The sequence below is a fragment of the Homalodisca vitripennis genome, chromosome 2 (genome assembly GCF_021130785.1).
Source record: "Homalodisca vitripennis isolate AUS2020 chromosome 2, UT_GWSS_2.1, whole genome shotgun sequence".
NCBI classification, from domain to species: Eukaryota; Metazoa; Arthropoda; class Insecta; order Hemiptera; family Cicadellidae; genus Homalodisca; species Homalodisca vitripennis.
In genome coordinates this window covers 77,768,593-77,787,516 of record NC_060208.1, presented here as the reverse complement: position 1 = coordinate 77,787,516, position 18,924 = coordinate 77,768,593, and the positions used below count along the sequence as shown (strand labels likewise).

The following is an 18,924-nucleotide window of genomic DNA, read 5'->3' as shown; positions in this document are numbered from 1 at the left end:
TTAAAGGAAACCTTTTTTTAGTTTAAAAGTTAGTTTGGACCAATACCATAAGTTCTGAATTTAAAGTGATGTAACTGCTATATTTTACATTTTAGTGGTATGAAGTTTGTTTTCTAATTACAATTAATATCCTACAATAAGGATCAACAGATTGAAGAGAAAGTGCAGTTGAGGGAGGAGCCAGGCACATGACCTTAGAGTAGTCAACAAGGACTGAGCGACATCAAATTCGTTCCCTGCTGTTACCGCAAGCCATGTGGTTACAGAGTACTTCAAATACTTAACCATTACCCTAAAAAAATTATAGAGCTGACTTAATTGATTAATTAAAATATAATTTTACGGTTATTTAAAAAAGTACATCTCTATAACTTATTTACATGTTGAGATAAATAGGTTGAAAGCAGTGGCATGTGAGTAGCAGTACCCACATTGCGGGGTGGTGCTGCATGTCAAGGGGAGACCTGGGATGATGAAAAGTGATGGAATTTTAATAAAATTAGTAAAAATGTAGTCCGATGTCACCACGTTACTCTTTTATACAATGAATATTACTATTTTCATTATAATGGTAAATAAAACTGTTTCGTGTAACTAAACTCACGAGAAAACCCTAGACCTTACTTGTTACAGCAATAAGATAGCCTTCCAGAACTAAAACAACGAATTGTTTACTGAACCACCACCACGCCACGTGCCAGTGCCAATCAAGTATATTCACAGACAGCAGTGTGTGTGCAGCATTGTTTCATGTTATGACTTGAATATTTCCCTCTCCCTCCCCTATCTCACTATCCATTCATTGTTCCCTCTTTAGTTCCTTCTCTGAACTTACTCACTTTTTATGTTTACTGCACTTCTTGAGGGTGGTAATTTAATTTGTGTGACTGTGACAGCTTTTAAAGATAAATTTTAACTGTCTTACTTCTTAACAGATATACAATTGTTAATCCGATTTTCTAAATATTTTTTAAAATAAAAAAGCAATGTCTGATAAACCTAGTTGTGCGGAGTACAGAAAGCGAAGGAAGGAGTAGAATGAAAAATAAACATAAAAGATGTAACAGGTCAAATTACGACATTTGAATATTCGCGGGGAATTGGCAGACTGTGACGTCAATGAATCGGCAGACTGTGACGTCAGTGAATCACATGTTGTCGGAATTGAGATTTATTTAATAACGAAGAAATTTATTGAACTTTATTCGGGAAAAGATTTGATTAATTAAAATGAAGTAAACATAACCAAAATTCGTGTTTTACAAAAACATTAAATAGAATTACGCAGAAAAGCCAATTGTGGGATGAATGAATTGTATATTGATGACGTCATAAAGCACATGTTGCTAAAAATTTAAATAAAAAGCTTTGAAAAAATAATAAAAAGAAAATAGAAATACTTAAATTGATTAATTATAGTAAACGTAATAAATTTCGACAATTATAAAAAAAGAATTAAATTAAATTTATTCGTGAAGACGCTGATTTGAACGAGAGAGGGGAAGAGTATTGTTTTGAGTCGGTATCCGTCGTTTTATACGGAGATTCCTTCTTCTTTCACCAGACTCGAAGCAAGGAGGTTGTGTTAGTTCTCCTGGGATAGTAATGATCTGTTGTATAGTATATTGAAATTTAATCAAGGATGGGATATTGTTTAGACTTTTAAAATTATCAAAGCACTGCAAGGTGAGTGAGTTTATAATATGTGTTGAGAGTGTGACATTTAATAAATTAATCTCGTGGTCACTTGCTTTGACTTTCTTTAAATATCCCTTTTATAAAAAGTGTGGAGTGATGTTAAATTTTGTAATCATTACTTACCATATTTTGGAACCCTGACATACACACAGACTTGTCTCTGGTGATAACACCAGAGACGTTCAAATCTAATAATTTTTGAGTAATACCGAGGGAATACAGCTAGCATTGGGCAAGATGGCGACCGATACCATGATGAGGAACATGGTACAACAACGTGCCACTAGTGACAAGGGGCGTACAACTACATGGTGAGTCAATAACTCTAAAGAACTGACTTTCAGCAAATTATCGCAACCAACGTGGGGGTGACACACAGCAAATTGGTGTTAGAATCTGCCACTCTCATCAAATTGACATCACTTCAAATTTACATTCATCAATTGGCGCTGCAACCGGGGGACATACATCAAAGATCTATTTGTTTTTTTAATTTGATGTATCTATAAGTAAAAACAATGAAAGAGCAGAGAAAAACTTTCGGTTTTGTTAGTTGGTGTAGTGAAATAAGTTGCAACCTACCTATCATCAAGACTGAAAATGAAAAATCCACACCGACCCCACCTTAACTCACAAATAATGAACCAGACATGAGTCTAGACATTAAGATAAATTTTAAAAAATAGTCATAGTTGAATTGTAGACATTGATAAAAACATTTATTTGGTATTTATACATCATGAGAACAAATGTACCCCAACAAGGATGTACTCTATATACAGAAAGATACAGGATGGTTGGAAGGGGTGGTGGGGGGGGAGGTACTGGAGCAGACAGGAAGGGCGCATTTCAATACGCTGCAGGGGGCGCCACTCTGTCCAGCTACACCACTGGTTGAAAGGAATAATTATTAAATTATATTAGTCTTTTATGAAGAATATGTAATTTAAAACTTTTACATTAACTTAGCTATGTTATAAATTATTAAAAAGAAAACATAAAATAACACATAATTTACCATATTCAATAGTTAGAATATGGTAGGTAACTATTCAATATATCAAAGTACCTTTGATTATATAATAACAGCATTATATTTTTATATAATAAGTTCATGTTACGTTCAATGAACACTATAGCTCACAAATAATAGTAACCAAATCAACTCCACGTTTTTACAAAGAAATTTTAATGCATAAAAGGATTTAAGATTATGGAGTTTCTCAATTTTTGAAAGAATTACAATTTTATGAACATGTCAACATTGGGGTTATTGTCCCATCAGTGTTGTGCAAATTAAAAATCTAAACCAATATGCATCTTCAGTTTGAAATTTAGAAATGATGGCCATATGTGAAATGTACCTTTCTTCCAACTGAGTGACCTGGAAGGGATATTTTTTCTTGATGTTGATTGAAGTATTTGCTTTAAGAAAAAAATTATCATCGGCCGCACTAGTTTTGCAGGAGGTCAAAATAGGAGAGTATTGACATGGTTAAAAATTTAAATGATAATTTATTTTTAGATTTCTTAGGTTTTGTATATTTTTTGTAATTAGATACACTTAAAACCAACTGTCAGAAACATGAGTAAAAGTTAAATAATCATCAGCTGACCATAGATTACCAATTATATAGACAGAGTGGTGACTTTCTGTTGTCTCTTTGTCTAGTTGTCTGATGTGATATAATTGTTATTTATCTGTCTGGTAGTTGGTTTGAAGTGTGTTTTGCTAATAAAAATAAGATACTGATAAAAATATATAGAAAAACCTGGTTGTGTGCTTATTCATAGCAAATTGATTCAAAGATCGTAGACTTCCCCGTCACCTGCTGTCTACCCCCAGATTTGACAAACACGTTTTGTCACAAAACTTTGTTTAAAGTTCATTGTTAATAATGGACAATTTGAAAGGAAAACAGAACATTTGACTTCGCTATGTTACAACAGCAGAAACATGAACTCATATCTGCATTATTGTTCAAGTGTAAAGTTTTATATAACATAATGTTAAACATGAAGCTAGTGTAATCAATGTAAAGACAATTGTTTTAAAAGAACATTTTCTTTAAACAGTTTGAGTACCTAATGTAATGGAGGAGCAAGTGGAACAGCATAGACTGCTGTTTGGTTAAATATTCCAATTTTGTTTAATTGGGATACTTTTTACATTTTATTTCTAGACATACCCTTTAAGACACCTTTTCTGAAGACAGGATTATAAAAAAACTATTTATCATCCCACAAGGAATTGTAGTAGGAGTTTCAAACATATTACAGGAGGATCTTATAATCAGAGCCGAAGAAAAATTGTTGATATGGATATGAATTTATTAAAGCATGTATATGAATAATGACTGAAGGGAATGACGTGTTTTCATTTATAACTAGCTGTTACCCATGGTTTTGTATGCCATTATCAAAATTGAATAGTAGCCTTCTTATTTAAAGGATGTATGGTATAATATGGGAGTTTTATGACATTTTTCAAGCAGAAGCAGGCATATATTTGGCATTTATTATTTCAGTGTCCATGGTTAAGAATTCAAAAGTTAGATACAGATTCTACTGGCTCCTATTTCAGGTTCAGCACATCTAGGAGCATGCATTTATGGTTCAAATCAATTACATTTCTGACGCCACAGCTCAGTTTGCTTATCCTGATGCATAGTATCATATAAAGATCTCAAAAACCTACTTTAGTCAAAAAGAGCCAACCTACGGCCGTTTAAATTCACTTCCAGACTTTTTAGTGTCATGACTTTAGTTGGTGTTTTTGCCCTAATCAAGAAAATATACACCAATTAAAACAAACTTCTATAAAAAAAGTATAATTTCGTCTCTTTAGTTTTCGGTCTAAAACATTTCTAGTACCATAAGTTGAGTTTGTCTTGTCTAAAGTAAATGAATATATATGTGTAAGACTGGGGACCCCTATGTTTATAGCCTTGTTTACCAATGAACGGTCTAAAAATGTCTATTCTGATCATTTAAATTCACTTCTGGTGTAATATAACTTTGATGACACATTTGAATTTGCCTTGTTGCCCTGATAAAGGAAATATATACATATATTAGTTATTGAAATCTAGTTCATTTAAAAAGCGGCTTTGTAATCTACTTCGGTCTAAAATATCTCCACTGCCATAACTTATTTGCCTTGTTGACCCGATAAGAAAAAAGAAAAATATATATATATATATATATATATATATATATATATATATATATATATATATATATATATCTTAGTTATATACGAGTACATACTTAGAACTTAGAAATTATTATAGTCTAAGTGTCTATTCTGACAGTTTAAATTTATTTCTGGTCTAATGTAATGATTACGCCACCGTTGAGTTTAACACATTACCCTTATTAAGAAAATGTACACGTATGTTGATGTTCAAGACCTACTTCAGTCAAAAAGCGTCTACTAACGGTCCTTATAATTTACTTTCAGTCTAAAATATTGCAAGTGCGATAGTTGTTCTTTTTTATAATATCGAAGAAAATATACATTTATGTGATAAATTAATAAGGTAAAAAAGTGTTTATTCCGGCCATTTACATTTACTTTATGGTTCAATAGTTAAATTTAGAAAATCTTTAAAACTGCATTAATTCTGTATTTCAAATAATCGTTTATAACAAGCTTTGAGTGATATAAGTATTGTTTTTCTGACTGTAGATAGAATGGCTGTTTCTCTGCACAGTAAAAACGCCCAATAATTTCAAATACCATAAAATCATATGCAAACATTATACAAATCTTTGTTCTGAGAAAGATTTTATAACAGGCTACTATTGGCTCATGGCAGCAATTGCTACTTTTTGTTTGTTACAGATGGCGGTTGCCATAGAAACTATCAACCAAACAAATTTAAACATTAAATCTAACTTTTTATTTTGTTCATTTAATAACATCCTCTAAGCATTTGCATTCTTGAGTACAAAGATTATCTGCTAAAATATCGGGTAGAATTCAAAGTATCTCTACTCAAATTTCGGTTTTCTAATCTTCCTATTCTGATGTTTGCTTCAGATAAATGAATTATGTTTAACAGAAAGGCGTCTGGTCAAGTTTAGAGAATACAAGTCCGAGATACACCTTGACTACAAATCTGGCCTTACACATTAAAATTATAAAGGTGATTTTCAGGCATTTCTTTATTAGATGCTGAAAATGATGCACATACTATGGTAGTATGTCATGTTCTGATATCAATCAAATTTCTACTGTACAAATTAAATTGAAATTATCCTTGGCTACATTCTCTCTTTGTTTCACACTACTTTTAAATGCTCTTACATGAACCCAAGGTCTGTACGTTTAAATTAAACAGAATACAAAATTAATCAACAATAATACTTGCAATGTGTACATAAGTTTTTTGTTCACATGCATTGGTGCACCCAGAAATCTTCTCTAGAGGGTGCCCGTAATACCAGCGAGTCCTGTATGGAAAACCGTACAGATTAGCAGTGGGATCCGAGGGCCCTCCTCCAGGAATTGATTAAAATATTATGTCCTGAATTAGTTATTTTGCAGTAATTCTGAACTAATAAATAGAGGAAAAATACCAGATCACAGTGTATAAAGTTTACAATTAAACCATTCTACCGCCAATACCAGGATAATTAAAATCTCCCGCAACAAATTCAGTTTGTATTAAGCGTGTTTAACTAAATTTAATCATAACATTAACAAAATAGTTAAATGTATATTACTAAACAAGACTAAAGCTAAAGCTTGATATCTACTCTCGAATCAATAAGTGTATACATCCGAGTCGGAAGGTTGGCCACAACCTAACTAATAAATGTACGTTACACTAAAACTAATGAGGAAGTTAAATTTTTAAGTGGTTTATTTTTGCATTTCGAGATATAAATCTATTGACTAATAATAACTTCCAGTTTGTATACCGATAACAACGAACAAATACTGGTTTATGACACTACAACTTTGAAAATTCATAGCTCGGAAACTTGTTATCCGATTAAGCCTAAATGTTTATACAAGGTAGATAAAAGTGTACTGTAATGGAGTATGTAATTTTAGAATAGTATGAAAATAACCTCATGAAATTACCATATTAACTTTTATTCTTGACCGGGTGGTTCACAAAATTCGGCATTGGCCACGAGCAGGTTTGGTTAATTCACCGTAACCATCAAGAGTGGCAGAGTGCTCCTTTTAACGTGTAAATCGCTAGACCAGGGCGGTGTAGTGACAAAAAATCATCAAATTAACAAAGAACATGACTGTTCAGATCTCGACGGCTCACTTGCTACTGTAAAAAATGATCGCGTCGGGAGTACTGTAACAGATACTTTGTACCGGGCACTCGTCTATCCGCAAACCGAAAGTACCCAGTACAGGTCACTATTACTTATACTGATAAGATACTGATACTTTGCACAGTTATCGTCGTTCCGGGTACAGACGTAATATATTATTTTCGATAAAAAAAACATTGCTGTGTTTTTAAAGGGCGTTTTTAGTTTTGTTGTTTGGTCAAAAATGTATTGAAACATATTCCAATTTGTAAACATTGCAATAAGTGAGGGGAGGGTTCCTTTTAATGCTACAGAAGAGTATATAATTAAAATAATAAGTGATTAGAGTGTAGATCAAGGAAAGATTATACTTTAAAGGGATATTACAATCATCTTTTGTAATAAAAAAAGTTCAAAATGTCTGTAATTTTTTCGAATTGTTAAGCTAGCAACTATTTTCGACATATTATATCTGTGATACAAAAACCAAAGGTGGTTTTGGCTCCTTTTTGTGGTGTCGTGGGGACGTGTCATCCATTTTGATATTGTACAGAACTCGTGTTACCTGACTCACTAGAAAAATCAATTCAACACTTTCTTTATATCATTGTCAGTGTTAGGATTAGATAACGTTTTCTAATACTTTCGGCCAATAATACTCTACTTGCCAAGGAATGTCATCAGTGCCTTACTGATTCTTGCTGAGAAGCATTAAAGCCAGGTGAATTAATATTTGAGTTAGTTAAGTTCTGATTCAGAGAGTAATTGTGCTCGTTTATAACCATCGAACAATTATGAGTACATTATCTCCTCCATTACGAGAAACGTATGTTCTAAACTAAATTTAAATAAATAAACTCAGAAACGACTTATAGAATATACAGTAGTTAAAAAAAAAAAAATTATAAGTAAACACCTAAACAAACTACCTACATTTCGAACATTTGATATGACATTTAACAAGAAAATAGAATTAAAAGAATGGATTTAAAAAAAGAAACATTTAGAAAACCTATTAGCAATAATTATTATAATTATTTCGTATGTCACGCATTAAACTCATCATTTAAAAAATGTGTACTCTATGTATTAAACATTAAAATATCCTTTATCCCGTATTTTCACGTCCTTTTAGAGCATAATTAGGATAATAATGATTGTTTTCATAATATATAAGCGACGAAAAGGCAGTGGAGATTAGTTTCTGTTGAAGAAACACGTACCTTTTAAAGAACTGCCTATAGAATCTTATATACTCATTCACTGCGATACGAGTTATATACCGAATTTAGGACAGTTATGGTAGTTGTGAGGTACTTTTACCGCAGTCAATGTGTTAAGCAATGATACCCTTTGCCTAAAGAATACGTAATTAAATAATTTAATGTTTCTGAGATTAGAGTGGTAGTCGGTAAGTTCAGTATTAACCAAGGATGGTAATCGTGGTGTTGGTAACATATAGAGTGGTGGAAAGAATACAAAGAATACAAAAATTAAAAAATGCGAATTTGACAGTTGTACGATAAAAAGTACAAAAATTAGAAAATGTTTGAACAGTATATTTACTATTATTATTATACTCAACTCAACATTAACTGTTACAGTAGCCATTAATTATACACTTGAATAATCAAAAAAAGTAATACTTTAAATGCAACAATACATTTTTTAATTTACTTTTTGCAAAAAGAATGACGTTATTTTATTGAGTATAGGTATAGCTGGTGTAGCCAATCTTTCCAAAAGCCAAATTAGTTTTGTACTTTTCTCGTTATACTCTATGCATCTCATACTACAGCGAACCTAGAAAACTTCAGACATAACACAGAACAGTAGTAGGCGTAGGTTGTTAGGAGTAAAAGTGTTAGGCTGTTGTCAGTTTAATCACGATCTCGTATCATTTTTATCTGTTTTGAACTGTTACTGTATATTGATAGCATTCATAGGTCATGGTGTTGTGAAGTGAAATAAACTGTACAGGAGATTTGTCTCCAGGAGCAAACTTAAATTTTACTTAGGTAAGTCTCATATTTTTACTCCACTTGCTGGTCTAATTTTGTCACTTAAGAATCAGTGTAATTTAATAGCTTATTAATATTCTTTTGTGTAGGTCAACGTATTCGGACAGTATAGCAATATTTCATCGTCTATATTGGAGGATAAATAAGTAAATAAATGTACATCTAACCTTCTTTAGCAGGCAATTGATAGGATAAGTTTTGTGATCAAAATACTGTAATTGTAAGAAGGCCTAAATTGTTTTATCCAAACACGGTTTTGAATAAACAATAGTGAACATTATTTTGCACCTATGTTGTTTTTTTAACTGGCAGATTTGGCATCTAACTTATTCCCATATCAGGTTATTATGGTTAAATAAGACTATTTTAATTCTTCACTGTAACTGTAACACAATAAAGATATTATGAATATAACAAATTGAATAATGTAAAAATTAACAAGCAGTTGACACTCATTGTGTATTATAGTAAGGATTAAATTTAACGTAAATGTTTACTTTAGCCACTTCACAATATTTTATGTTTTTTTTTTTCCAAGAGGAAAATGTTGAAAAGTAAATAAAAAACAATAGAAAACAATTATATTTTGCAAAGGCTGAAAATAAAGAAATTCTCGTAAAAGGAACTAGTTAGTTGGACAGGCTGACAGGAGTGCCTCTCGGCCATCAGTGCAGGCTACAGCAGATGCTCTGCATTGATGGCAACAAACGTAAAACATTTCTCAAGAGTAGGTTACTGTTCAGTAAAATATAAAATTCCAAAAAAAGGCTGATTACTAATGCATGAGAACAAAAATATTACAAACTCCTCTAGAACCATATTATTCTATGTAGCATGGCAATGGCTGCGGGTAGAGTATGATAAGTGGCCCTGGTTTTTTATATAGAAATTATCAAACGATATTTAATTATTATACCCATCGATATAATCAACCAATAGTAATTAATTTGAACAATAACTAAATCATTGCACCAACTATACACGTTTTCATATTTTGAACACAATTTGATATATAAGTAACTTCTTATAAGTAACTTCTTTTAAGTAACTAGACAATTAATGTCATATATATATATATATAAAATATTTATGTATTTTACTTATTAAATATTATTTAGAAACAATGCTATTTAGTCTGTAGCTGAATTAGACTTTGTCAACGCATGTATCATGTTTTACAACAAATAAGCCTAAGCGAATTTATTATTACCTATTATTATTTTAAAAAGTAGTTAATTTTAGACACATATACAAAATAACACCAAAATATGATTTATTATTTTATTCTTGGTTTCAAGATGTTTGTTTTGTTATTACGTTTTCTATTTTATATCAATGACATATTTTCTGTCATATATTTTAATTTTATTATTTGGTTCATGGTTATGGTTCCTTTATTATTAATGACATTACATAATTGTTCAAACTATTTCTATTAATTTGAAATATGTGACTATAATTTAGTGTTTTTGATACATTGATATGTATTGATTGATAGTTCTGTTATTCCATAGTAGGCCTATCATTGATTGTAATAATGAATATAAAACTATGTCTGCTTATTGTACTCTGCCCATGGTTGCTAACCTGCTAACCGCTAACTTACAAATACATGATAAATTTAAATTCACATTATGAAATAAAAGAAAACAACAACTAGTATACTTTAAAGTATGATACTAACTTATAGATTTTATATGCAGAAAATCATCTCTCATTAGTACCAAAAAATAGAGTAACAATTATTTTTTTGTTGTAAATTAATATGTAACCTAATCTGAATGGAATCAGGAAACAATTGTGTAATAGCAAACAACTGAAGGAACAATGGAAGAAACCGTGAATAATCTTAACCATAGAGGTAGAAACAATGAATAAATTTTACCATGCTGAAAACCGGGTACTTTGGTATTTTCTGGAGGCTACAGCTTTTTAACAGTTTTTCTTACAAAGCACCTAACGAAAAACAACATTGTTAGAAATAACATACTTTATTGGACTAAGTGTGAAAATTGCTTTCAAGGAGTGGAAAATCCGACTTCAAAAGTGCATTGATGCTGGGTACGAATACTTTGAACACATTTAAATAAAAAAAGCATGTGAATCTGTACTTATCATATTTTTTTTAATAAGATGTCTTCCATAACTATCAATACTAAGTGTGTAAAAGTGTTTGAAGTTTAACATTGTTGTTATGGGGTAAAACTCAAGGTCATCTCACTACAGCTGGCTTTTAAGCTTTGTGGAAGATGATATCCATGGATCCATAAATGATCACAAGAACAAACACATGGTGCTTAAGGCTATTTTTGTTAACAAGCAAAGACAAATAGGAGCTTTCAAATCAACATGTTGTAATGATGCAGGCAATAAGAATTTAGCCATTTTCGGTATCTTTTCAGTTGAATTTGTAATAAATCATTCACTATGTTGCAGCTTCTTACATTTTTTTATTAGAATTCATTTTTTTTATTTATCATAAAATTTAAAAAACTTTTATCAGCAGGTAACATAATTATAAAAAGGTAAATAAAGTAGAGCTTTTAGTAGTTCAAACCTTTTTATAGTAAAAATTTCCTGATTCAATTTTGTATGAATATCTTGCAACGTCAAATGTAAAAAAGTCTGGTAAAGGCATATTGTGATGAAATACTTGCAAAATATATTATTGTTACAGGAAATAACACTAAATCTTAAATCCTACAACAGTAATATAAAGAGTAAAATATATACCCATTGTTTGTGTAAACAGACGGAATCATTGTTTTATTTTACTGACAGAACATTGTTAAACAATAATAATCAGTATATTTATAGTTATAAAAAGTGTATGAGCATTTTGTCACCCTAACTTGTAAACTTGTAACTAGTAATTACTGTTATTACTAGTCATCTTAAGTATTGTAATTTTGCAAAATGGTTATACCGTGGGAATGTAAATAAATAAATAAATAAACTTGTAACAAACTATTATTTACCAGAATCGTAAAGTATGGTAACTATATTTTTATAATTGAGTTAAAAAAATCACTCACTGAGTAAAAAGCATGTTTAGGTGATCCATAAATCCAATTAATTTTTAAACAGGAACACAAACTGTTACTCTTATGGGAGTCAGGGAGTAATGAGATAATAATATCAACTTACAATCATAACTTGTCATAACGGTAGCTGTGGTGGGAAGGATTGATTCAATCTGAATTTTTGAGTTTAGCTCCATTTCACCTTCTGCTTGGTGCAGCGTCTGAAATCTAATGCTTAAACACACGGATCTCGTCAGATAGACGTTGACTCCAGACATCAGGAGTTAAGTTTCTTACCATGTGTTGTGTGGCTTTGCTGAGGTTGTACATAAAATCTAGTCTTATAGCTCATTTTATTCTCAAGACGTCCTGCGGACAGAGGACAGATTGACAAACTTTCAGCAGAAAAGAAATTTTTACATCCTCCATGTACACAAAAGGGACATTTACCATCATAGAACATTGTTTATGTTGAAGTGAAGTTTCATGCAAAATATAAAAACCACACTAATGAAATCTTTCTTGAAATATCTTGCCTCATTATACATTAAAATTTTTCCCCTGTTAAGTTGGGTTTCAAAACAGTGTTTTAATAATAAAGTGTCTCCTTACCAAGTCCCAAAAGATGGTGTTGTATATGTTGGGGTGGTTAGGCTTCATCTGTTAATATGTCACATGTTAAAATCATGATTATCAGTCAATAATGTAACATTAACTACTTTCTTGTGTAATATTGGTGGTTATCTGACCATTCTTTATATCAAAGCTTACTTATCAGTGCAAACTATACAATAAAACATAGAACTTCAATCAAGATTATCAGCTCTTGAAGTTTTACTTAAAATATAGAGTAGATTAAGCTCAGTGTTTTCATGTGTTCAAGAACTCAACAATTCAGGTACTTCTAAAATGCATAATGTTTTGAAGTTAATTTTGGGGTGGCAAAGGGACAAACTTGTGAGATTCTGACAAACCTAAAAGTTTATAAAGCAATTAAATACAGTACTTTTGAACTCACTTACTCGTAATAAAGAACAACTAAATCAACTCACCTGCGCATTCTGTTAGAAAATGGATCATTTTGCAAGGAAAGTAAATTTCAAAGCAACTCTCATAATAAGTGCAAAAAATCTCAACCCTTAAAGAATTTACCAAGAAGGTAACTTGTACTACCCGTTAAGTCAGTTGTTACAAGAATGTGTTCTGGCTTAATCAAAAGACAAAAACTAATACAGAAATATTAAAGTTAATCTCATTTTAACAATTCTCTAGAAAAATGATGAAAGAATACTAATACTATATAATTTGTTTGAACTTCGATTTTTGTAAGATATTGTTAACTTTTTTGTAACCATTTCTCTTATCTCAGTGAGTGATTATTAACAACTTCTCTGTTTAAAGTTTGTTACTAACGATGGAAGATTTGTCAGAATAACAGGATTTCGGACATTTGCTATCGTTATATGTTACAAAAGTTATAACACAACGTTTCGAGGATTGGAATCTATCCTCTTTGTCACGTTGGGGAGGTATTAGTACATACAAAAATAAAGAACAGAAAGAAGGGAAAGAAAAGTGTTCAAACATACCCAAAACCTGCCTGGAGTTTAGTCCTGGCTAATAAATCTAATATGTTTAGGACTTGTTAATCTTTGACTAGTCCTGTGAACTAGAGTTATACATTAATGCATGGAAAAATAGATAGGGTAGTGAAAGAACTTAATATTTGTTGTTAAAATAATATTTATTCATTTAGATGTTATTTTAATCATTAAACATGTTTCATTGGAATAGGTTTATAATGTTAGCTTTATAAAATTATTGCGTATTTTTAACAATAAATAAGTTTATTAATGATTGTAACTATACCCAACCGGGTAGGGTCCAATAAGCGGACCCGGTTTTTTATATCGAAGAATATAATCATCGATACCTAATATTCGCATATCGAATCATAGACTATCAATCGATATAAAAGTAATAACAATCATATGTTTAAATTAAAATGTGAATTTAATGATAACAAATAATAAATGAACATAACCAAAATCAGGGAAACTCATAACTTTAACTAAATGAAACAGAACGAAAACGTTTTTACTAAAGTTGTGTCCACCATTACCTTCTTTTTTTGCATCTGAAGACGACCATGTTAGCTTCTCTGACAGTTACATTTGTTACCTTTCCACAAATATCACATAATGGATTCTTAGGTACTAACCCAACATCCTGAAGCCATAAAAAACATATTTTATCGTCTTTTAAAGCAATTTCGTGAAGCTTCCTAAGATTGACGGCCATTTTAATACACAATGTTACGTGAAATTTAAAATATTACCTTGTATTATTTGAAAGTGTTTACAGCTGTTCATATAGATTATTTAAGTTGTTAAAAATAATTCATCAGTATCGATTGATTATATCGATGGTTATGATTAAGTAATATCGTTTGCCAATTTCGATATAAAAAACCGGGTCCGCTTATTGGACCGTACCCACCCAACCTTCAAAACATAACTTTCTATATTTAAATGCCAAAGTGTTGTAAAGTGGAAGAATTGTTTAAAATAATAACTGTCTCTTATTTACTACAAAAAAATATGTATGTGTTATAATTTTGCTAGAAACAGACAGTTCATTTCTTATTTTACATGTCCTCTTCAACATCATCTGGCACAGTTGTTACTCAGAGAAGTGGTGTATTGCTTACAGATGAATCTTACCATATAGAACATGAAACAACAGTCTTTCGGTTATTCCTCCATGTACAGTACGCATGATGTCTAGCTGCTCCTGCAGCGCATGCATGTTAGGTGTTCCTCCTCTTTAATACATGCCAGTATCCTTATTTGGAATTTCAAGTGGTGAGGGAGGTTTTCCTAAATCCCTTTCTTTCACGCAATATTTATACAAATTACAGGGTCCTAGAAAAATTCCTCTAGGGGTATTTTCTACAATATTAGTCAAGTAAATGCTGGTTGTAATCACACATGTGTATGATGTATCTAATGTTCAGTAGTGAATAAAACAGGGAACAGGGGGGGGGTTGTTGTTCTATCAACATTGTAGGATACCCCCATAATGTCAAAGTCTCAACTACTCTTTGTATTGGTCGAGTGTAAGCGAAACGTATCACTTGTGGGCTTGGAAAAATTTAATTTCTGTCTACCTGTCCAATAGACTTGATATTGAGCATGTAGCTTTATTTATATAAGAGGAACACTTAGTTTGATTATGGTGCATGTCACTCCATAGTATTTGACCGAGCATTAGTGAAGATTTTTGATTGGTCTTATGGTAAAGTTCTGTTCGTATTTGAGGTACCATTCATATATCCTTGTTACTCAGGTCTAAGAAACTACTCCATCTTGTTAATAACAGTGTATTAAACATTTGCAATTGTAAGATTTCTGAGTCATTCCCTACATATTGGCTGAAAATTTTCCTAATCTTTCACGAGACTTTGCTGTATGAAATAGTTACTCTATAGCCTGGTTGTGGTCTCATTAACATGCTCTCTTAGTTTTTCATGACTAAGGCATCTGTTATTACATGATATAATAATGTACTCATGATCTGACACCCACCAAACGACCACTTTTTTCCTCAATATCGGTTATTTAGGAGCATTACCGCATTCACATACTATCCTTTACTTAATTAAATGAATAATATCTAAGTAAACACTAATAGTAAAATTTCATAAAACAATAAAATGAATGCATTAATTATACAATTCTCTAATAACTAAATTAAAGCAGGGATAAAAACTTGAATTACTAATATCATAGATCATATAGATATTTATAGGATAAAAAGATTGGATTCTCTGTCACTTTTCCATGCTAACTTTAAATGTTTAACAAACATCCCTTACCTTTTCTGGTAACTTATTGAAAGGTTTTATTCTTAAAAATGAATCACTGTTTTAACTTTATCTAATTTAATTGATGGTAAATCTAGCACATAGTTCTTTCTTGTATAGTGTATGTGTATGTTTTGTCTAAATTTACTTTAACTTAAGAGCAATAGAAATTAGTAAATAAACAAGGCAAAAAGTTAGTTTAAAATTCTTTAAATATTGGTAAGCAAGATTCTCGCTTAAACACATTCTTCATAACCCTCAAAGCCTTCTTCTGTGAAATCAAAACATTTTTGAACTTGCACTATTCCTCCAAAGAGTAATATACTACAAATGAGAATGGAAAAATGCATACTTTGCTGTTATCAACATTTCTTGACTGACACAGTTTTTTAGTTTGCTTAAGTGATAAACAACTCTAGATAATTTTGTGCATGGGTAACAAACGTGATAGTCCCAGCTTAATTTATTGTCTACATATATTCCTAATAACTTAACAAACTCATTACTGTTGTCTGTAGATTTTCCAAGAGAAAAGGTTATGGATTCAGTCTTTCTGTTATTGACAGCTAACCCGTTTGCATTAAACCATCATTGACTGCAACAATATACAAAAAAAGCTCCACCACAAAACTCTGCGGAACTCTAATATGCATTGTCTTAAAATTTGACCTGTTTCCTCCTGTAAGAACTATTTAATTTGCTTCCTATAAGACAAATAAGATGAAAACAATTTAGGTTCTTTATTTCTTACACTGTAGCTCTAGAGTTTTATTTCTTAACAATAATTCATGATTTATACGGTCAAAAGCTTACTTAACTCTATTAATGTTGCAGACGATAAGACTTCTTTTTAAAATTCTGCAAAAATATTTTCAGCAAATCTTTCTAATACTTTGTGTTTGTTGTTAAGAAATCCATATTGTTCTACACAGAAAAGACTATTTTCATAAGCTTGCTCTTTCAGACAACATAACAAATTTTACTAAATATAGGTATTACCAAAATAGGGTGGTAACTACAAGGATCTTCTTTATTGCCCTATTTGTACATTATAACTACTTTAGGATAGTTTAGTAATTTTGGAAAAGAACCTTCAAATAACCTCTACTTTTACAGAAAAGTTATGAGTTGTATACAAAACGGCTCTAACAAGATTCATATATCACGTAAAGTACTTAATATACACTACAAAATTACCTAAAATACATCTGGTTTTATGCGTTAAGAAATGTATTATTGAGCTACCAATGAGTTTGTACTCTTAGATTTGCACGTAGATGGTCCGAACTTCTAAGTTTACCTCAATAATACAAAATAGCTCCAGAATGACACATATACCACCTGTAAGTACATGATATACACTACATTATGAAATATAATACATCTGGTTTTATACCCTGAGGTGTTTTATTAGGCTATAGTTTAAACTCATCAAGTTTTGCAGGTAGGCGGTTGGAACTTTGTTATTAAAAAAAATATAAAATGGCTCTAGGATTACACTTATACTATGTGAAAGTACACAGTATACACTACATTATGACATATAATACATCTGGTTTTATGTGCTGAGGTGTTTTATTAGGCTATAGTTTAAACTCATCAAGTTTTGCAGGTAGGCGGTTGGAACTTTGTTATTAAAAAAAATATAAAATGGCTCTAGGATTACACTTATACTATGTGAAAGTACACAGTATACACTAAATTATGACATATAATACATCTGGTTTTATGTGCTGAGACATTTTTTATTAAGCTTCCAATGAGTTTGAATTCTTAAGTTTTTCAGGTAGGTGCTCAGAACTTTATGTTGTTCTAAAATATACAAAACGGCTCAAGGATGACACATTTAACATGTAAAATAACAAAATATACACTACATTATGAAAATAATACATCTGGATTTATGCACCAAGAAGTTTTGTATTAGGCTACCAATGAGTACGAAATCTTAGATTTGTACGTAGGTGGTCCATAATTTACATTTTTCTGAAAAATACAAACTAACTCCAGGATGACACATGTACAACGTGAAAGTACACCATATACACTATTATGATATACACAATTTTATAAAGAAACTGACAATATTTAAGTAATTGGCAGCGGCCGTAGTGGCTGTTCCTAACTTATCTAGAAGTAACCAGACCTGCTTGACAATATAGACTAAATGTAATACACGTCATATAAAACAAAATGTTTAAACTGTTATGCTCGTGTCTCCCCGGGTAATGCTAAATGAACAAAACACCATTTCTACATAGGAAGGATGTTGTGTTCTGTAGTCATACCATTAGTTTCAGGTTTAACATAACATGATTTAAAAATAGAAATCACCAAATCAGGCATTATGAGTTCTTAAATTACAAAAATGAACAAGGATTTATCTAATACTGAAAGAAAACAAATTAGACAAGCTTTCTTTAAAGGTAAGATATTTTTCATTTACAATAACCAGCACTTACATTTGTGTTTATGTTTAGAGATAGAAGAGTAAGAATTATAATTGCAAAAATTGATGAGTTTAAACTCATTAGTAGCCTAATAAAAAATTTCTCAGCGCATAAAACCAGATGCATTATTTGTCATAATGTAATGTATATTGTATGCTTTCACATGGTATATGTGTCATCCTGGAGCGATTTTGTATTTTTGAGGAGAACTTAAACGAATTTGGACCATTTCTGTGCAAATCTAAGAATACAAACGCATTAGTAGCTCAATAATACATTTCTAAGCGCATAAAACCAGATCTATTATTTGTTATAATGTAGTGTATATTATATACTTTCACGTGGTATTTGTGTCATCCTGGAGTCGTTTTGTATTTTTCAGTAAAACGTAAATTTCGGGCTGCCCATGTGCAAATCTAAGATTTTGAACTCATATCCATATAATTTTATATATATATATATATATATATATATATATATATATATTTATTAGTTTTAATTAATGACGCCATTTTAATTATTAACTGTGCAAGAATGAATAAAGAACATTTTGACCTATAATGTGAGTGTAATATTATTGAGAA

The 18,924-nt window shown here is 30.9% G+C and overlaps 1 protein-coding gene across 1 annotated transcript in view; it reads left to right on the top strand.

The window, feature by feature from the left end:
* Positions 1-8,786: 8,786 nt before the first annotated feature.
* Positions 8,787-18,924, top strand: part of LOC124354211 (SNF-related serine/threonine-protein kinase) — a 60,840-nt gene continuing 50,702 nt past the window's right edge. The window contains exon 1 of the mRNA XM_046804497.1: positions 8,787-8,999. The gene's annotated coding sequence lies outside the window, so the exon portion shown is untranslated. The remainder of the gene's footprint in view (positions 9,000-18,924) is intronic.